The sequence below is a fragment of the Falco rusticolus genome, chromosome 4 (genome assembly GCF_015220075.1).
Source record: "Falco rusticolus isolate bFalRus1 chromosome 4, bFalRus1.pri, whole genome shotgun sequence".
NCBI lineage: Eukaryota > Metazoa > Chordata > Aves > Falconiformes > Falconidae > Falco > Falco rusticolus.
Window position 1 is genome coordinate 18,142,278 of NC_051190.1, and position 6,000 is coordinate 18,148,277.

Here is a 6,000-nt window from a genome sequence, read left to right on the forward strand (position 1 = left end):
ACTGGAGAGGCATGCACAACTCGCTGCTCAGCATTGCAGCTGAATGTAAGTGAAAAAATGCAACCAAATGTATAATGTCTTGCAAGTTTAAACCAGCTTCCACACACACAGATGAAGTTGGGACCCTTGACTGATTTCAGTGGAGAAAGACCCAGTGGGTGTTTGGTGGAGAGAGATTTGTCCAAAGCGAATAAGTTTTTGGGGAGTGGGGACCACGTTCAACTTGAGACAGGCAGCTCTTCTTGCACCAGAGTCAGATTTTAAAAGACAAAGGCAAAAAGGCAGGGCTACCATCTCCAATACCTAATAGTTCTGTTAATCCTTACCCTTTTGACCCATTCACAAAGAAAATAATTCCAGGAAACCAATGGTATGAATTCTGTTATCATCTCTGATTTATATCATATCTGCCCTGAGTTTGCAAAGTCAGTAAAATGAGAAGAGCTCTTACTATTCCTGTATACAATTTAACAAAGGCTTCTTAGTCTTGGTAGCTTTTTATTGCTAGACAAGGAGCATATGTCAGAAAACATATGGCAAACAACAAAACCAGGATGAACCGGACCAAAAAAATAGAGCAAGCATTTCTATTTAAAAAACAATTACATAAAGCTCCCTTGGAATGGCCATATACATCCACAAACCAGCCGTTTTCATCTCCTCTGCTGCACTTAGGTTATGAAAGGATTTAGTTTCCCAAGAAAAGAATTTGAGACATAAGGAACACAGGACAATTTTAAATTAAACAGCATGACTATGGTAACATCTGCAATAGATTGGGTGCCCTAAACACAGTACAGGAGATAACAGTCGTCTTATCTATGGTTTGGTAAATAATTTCTCCTACCTCAAGGGTCATTACATCTTCAGTTCTTTCTGTCATTTGTGATTCCACTGAGGGGCTGAGGAAATCAAGTCTCTACAGGTGCTTATGGTGCCAGCGAGCAGCTATAAATAACACCCCCGCGTTCGGCGGCACAGGACAAGAAGCCTCATTCGCATCCTGACGTTCCTTCATTAGACACCAACGTTCAGCCCTACCAGATCTCAGCATTTCCCGACATCGAATTTGGCAGGCAGGCACTAAACAGCAACACGAGCCATTAGGGAAAAGATTTTCTGCTTTCCTGCATCCCAAAGGCTCCACAGTCCCCTCCAGAGAGAAATGGGGAGCTGGGCTGGTGGGAAAGTCCCACCGAGTGGCATGTTCCCAAACTAGTGAATCGGCAGAAAAACCTTCCTCACCGGTCCTAAACATTGAACTCGTCAGGTGGGGGATCACGTCAGCCCAGAGCAGATCCCCACGGCCAGGTAGCACACACATCACATCCCTCCCCACGCTGCTGCTGGGTGCTCGCTCCAGCAAAGCGCAGCAGGAGGCTCCCTCCAAATTGCCCAGCCACGAGCTGCCCACGGCTCCCTGCCCTGGGAGCAGCACTCTACGTCGCTACTGAATTCTGCTAAAATAAACCCGTAGGTCTGGGGCTGGAGACCACGTTCCTGTTACTGGGAAAGGGATTTGAGACCAGGGCTGGTGTAGCATTGTCCCTGCTGGGGACAGACGTGGGCTCGGCGCTGCCTGCGTAAAGCACCGGCACAAAGAGGAGCTCAGGCACGAGGCTGTGAGGGAATCTTACCGGGTGGGTGCTGTGTTTTGGAGAGTGCCAAAAAGCAGAAGGTCACCTTATCTGGAGAGAAGGGGGAAAACCCCAGTGGGATTCGGTGCACGAAGGTATTAAAACTAAAAAAGCTGAGGAGAAGGTGAGGGGGCAGTGAGATGAGGCAGGCAGAGCTAGACGCGTAAGCGATGCACAGAGATCTCGTGGGACGAGGTTAGGACAGAAGTGACAGCTGGTCTGAAGAAATAGCATTTTAAGATCCAAAACCCTGTCAGGAAAACCCAACTGTGCGGCCAATAGAGAAGTTCAATAAAAATGGGCAGGCAGAAAAAGGACACGAGGTACATAAATACATGCTTATTCAATAAAGCCAGAAATGGAACTGCAAAATTGAGCAAACAAGGCTGCCCGGTGACGGGAGAAAGCCTGATTTATTTGCCTTGCTGAAACACGGCAGCGTGGAAAACACAGTGGGGAAACTGTGTTGTCTCGGTAGGAATTATTCAGCAAAGGCGGGTTAGGTCATGGTTAGAGCACCAGAAAAAGCCTCTGGAAGCCAAGTTTCCCAAGGAAGAAAAATCACACAGACGATGCATAATTGATGCAGATGTACCAGGAGTGTTTGCTCTGGGGACAGAGAGGAAAATTATTTTTTAAAAAAAAATCAACAAACAATAATAAAGCAGTAGTGACTTCTAATTACCTGCATACAACTGATTACAGCCCATACCACAGTGACAAGCTGTTTTTTAGCAACTTGGAGGCGGCCTTTGGAAGGGCTCCTTCCAGGGAGAAAAGCTCCCGTCTCCTAGGGACCAAAGATTAGCAGTAAACTCTGCCTGGACCATTAAGTTTTAGGGGCTGCAGTACATTGTAGGGATGTAATTTACCTCCCATAGGAACAGATCACAATAAAAAAAAATAATAATGGGAACACGGACAAGAATCAAGCAGTTCTGTAAATGAGGATATTCAAATCATGGATTTGGCATCGGGGATGCCCAGGCGTTTCTGGCAGAAGAGGGGTGCAGCATCACCCAAGCCAGCAGTGCAGGGGAAAGCGCAGATTATCAGGGCCAGATGGCTTCACCCAAAAGCTCTACAAGGAAAGAACAAATGAGCCGCTAGCATGAAGATCCCTTCTCATTAACCACCAGTGTCCCCCTTTTTTGAAAAATGCTCAAGACAAATCCATTTCCCAGCCATGACTTTCTGTTTGTGGGTTGTTTTTTTTCCTTACATAAAAGTTGATTATTTTGAGAAGCCATCAAAAGTTACACACACCTAGATGAACGATACCTTTCTGTAGAGGAGAACAGCACCTTTCCAGAAGCTAATCTGCAAAATAGTAAGGGAAACTCACCTATAAATCATATGATCCTTGGAAATATCTTGGGTAAATGCATTAGCAAGGGTCTGTTGATGAACTGAAGTATAAAGGAGAAAAGTATTGCCATGGCTCAAAAACCAGTTAACAGACAGCCATAGCTGGTTAAGTTTTAAGAGGATCAAAGACCTGCATCACCACTGCTGTTTAATAAATTAATGAGCTAGAAAAGCACACAAAGAATAAATGTCAAATACTAGAGAGAAGCTAGAAAAACTCCAGGTGTTCAGGAAATCCACGTGAACAGACATACAGAAAAATAAAGAAACACCCAGAGTGCAATGCAGCCCTGCTCCTCAGTAAACATGAGTTTTTTAGTTCACTGGAAACTGCTTCCAATAATAATTAATAGTGAAAAAGAACAAAATGAAATGGAGCTGCCTACAACAGCCCTGCCAAAACTTTTCTCTGTGAAGTGCTAGCTGGGAGAGTGGCTGGCAGGGGAAGTGTCACCACATAAAATGACATCAGCCCCCACCTCCGATGCAATCTCAGCGCTGCAGAGGTGCCAGGTGGGGCCGAGCTGTGGGTTTCAGTGCGAGCAGTGCCAGCCCCCACCCTCCATCTCAGAGCGATGGCAAAAGTCCAAAGTGAAACAAAAAAACACCACAAAGCAGCAGTCCAGGTCTGGTTGACTCCAAGAGGAGAGCAGTAACGGAGTGTACTGGAGGTAAATTGACACCTGCCCCAAGGGAGAGAAACTTGGGCATCGCTTCTTAGCAAAGAAAAAGAAAAGAAAGAAAAAAAGACTTAAAGAAAGAACTTGGATGATGGGAATGTAAGCAGTGATGGACAAAAAAGCTGCAAGGAACGTGCTGTACTTAAAACATGTCGATATCTGCAAGATTTCACCCACAGCAGGATTGGCACAAGGATCTACACAGGATCCACAGTCGCATTCCTTTTTATCCTTCTTCATTTAAATATCCCAAGCACAAAATTTGATAAGCAAGTCACTGTGGTCCTGCATTCAGGAGAAAACCTCCTCCCACAGTAGTGCCCTGACGCAGCATTGCAATGCATATATCCTCATGAAAGATGCTCTAATAAAACGCTCTATTAAACATAATCTGCCAGCAGAAGAGTATCAACTGTGTAAATATGATATCAGAGAGTTGTTAGAAAGTAAATATGAGAACAAGCAAACACAGGTTTATCAGGAGGGGGCAAAACCCAGAAAGCCTTAGAAATAAGCAAAATTGTTTATTATTTGCAGGACTTAAGGCAAAAATTTTTAGCTGAGTACCAAGCCAGTGGCATCTGGGGTATCCTCAGCCAAGTCCCTTCTGCTGAGATCAAGCCTCTGCCACGCAGCCAGGGTTTTTACTTTCTCCTATTGTCTCCAGAGTGACAGCATCCTCAATTGATGTAACTGCAGGAAGCTAATATTAAATGTTTTCAAATCTGATCAATAAAATACAATTTACATTAAATGGCCAGAAATCTGTCAATTTTGTTTTTTAATCCTAGACTTTCTGATGAGTTACTGACTCCAAAGGAAAACATTATGGTTATTAAGTAAGTAAAGATTGATTTATTACATACCATTCGGAAATGTTTCCTTTCAAGCATGCATTAAAAGGTCAAACAATCCAAACTTTTTCTTCGTATGGAATGTTAAAAACACTGAATAGATAATATCTAGGGCAGTTTTGCAACCAAGGGCATTAGAAGGAGGTTTGGAGTATGTGTTCCTCTGAACTTCCTTAACTTTTTTTTTTTTTTTTTTTAGATGAAGTGTTTTAATATTCTGTGTTGAACTACCTAGCTAGCTTTGTTTTGCTAGGGAAAAGCAGTGCTACAGACAGACTCACCATTCCTGCATGCAGACCCGCCTTGCAGACGTTACACACAGAAACTGAGGGGGGGAGAACGGCACGTTTGGCAGGGATTCAACACCCTACCCAGGGAGCAAACAGATTGCTTGCAAGAATTCAAATCAAAGCATCACTCAGACTTCAAAACGTACAGATGCATTTTTCAGCTGCAATTGTTCCTGTTGACAGTTATCTAACTTGGTAATTGATGATAAGGCAGGGAATACTTTGCACTCTAAGCGCACATCTATCAAAGGAATCCCCTGCATTTCAGCAACGCTCACACAGCCGCTGCTGCAGGACGGGATGTGCCCGGGCTCCGGGTCCCAGCAGGAGCGAGGTTTTCCCCGGCTGTCTGGGTACCAAGAGCCGCCATGCCCCGTGCCCCCCACCCTACCTGAAGTGCCACTGAGCCACGCTCTTACTCAGAAGAGCTCCCAGGCTGCAGAGCAGCCCATGCTCAAACATCACTTCAGCACGTACTCAAGTGCTTTGCTGGAGCTGCAGCACTCGAGCCCTGGCTGCCCAGCGCCTCTCGGGCCATGCCCTCTGCACCTCGCTGAGCGGGAGAGACGATGCGGGCGCAGGAGGCGAGGGCAGAGGGACCAGAGCATCCCTCCCTGCCCGCTGAAAAGCCGCTGACACAGACACACAAATAACTGATAACATTAAGCTACCGGGTAGGAGGACGTTTTGTAAAGCAGAATGCAGGCTGCTTAAATAATGAATTAAGAGGCATCAAAGAACACATATGTAAAAGGACAGAGAGGGAAGGTCTGATATTTTAGACTATGCTAGACCACAATGAATAAATTATAAAAAAGGCTGAACACTAAGTATAAAGATGTCTAGCAAAAGAAAAGTACCTACACTTCTCATCCCTGACTGGGTCACAAATGAAGACAGAGCTGAAGGCTCAGCTGGTCCGTAATGTTTTGTTCCATGTACATTTTCCTTCAGTCTGAGGTGTCTTTATTTAACAGCTTCCATTCTGCCTTTGAGCCGTTTACATCAGAGATAAGCTTGCTTATTTTTCTGATGCTGCTGAAGTTCTCCCAGTCATAAAAAACTAAGAACACCCAGTCAGTTTGACAAAGATGAAGTGATGGGTAGGAGGCACATTTCATTATGCTATCAAGGCTTTGGCGTGGTAATTGGTGAAGAAACAATTCAGAGC

The 6,000-nt window shown here is 44.8% G+C and overlaps 1 protein-coding gene across 1 annotated transcript in view; it reads right to left on the reverse strand.

Moving 5' to 3' along the window:
• The window catches only part of TAFA4 (TAFA chemokine like family member 4), a 93,792-nt gene extending 92,796 nt beyond the window's left edge, over positions 1-996 (reverse strand). Inside the window, exon 1 of the mRNA XM_037386975.1 lies at positions 848-996. The gene's annotated coding sequence lies outside the window, so the exon portion shown is untranslated. The remainder of the gene's footprint in view (positions 1-847) is intronic.
• Positions 997-6,000: the final 5,004 nt, after the last annotated feature.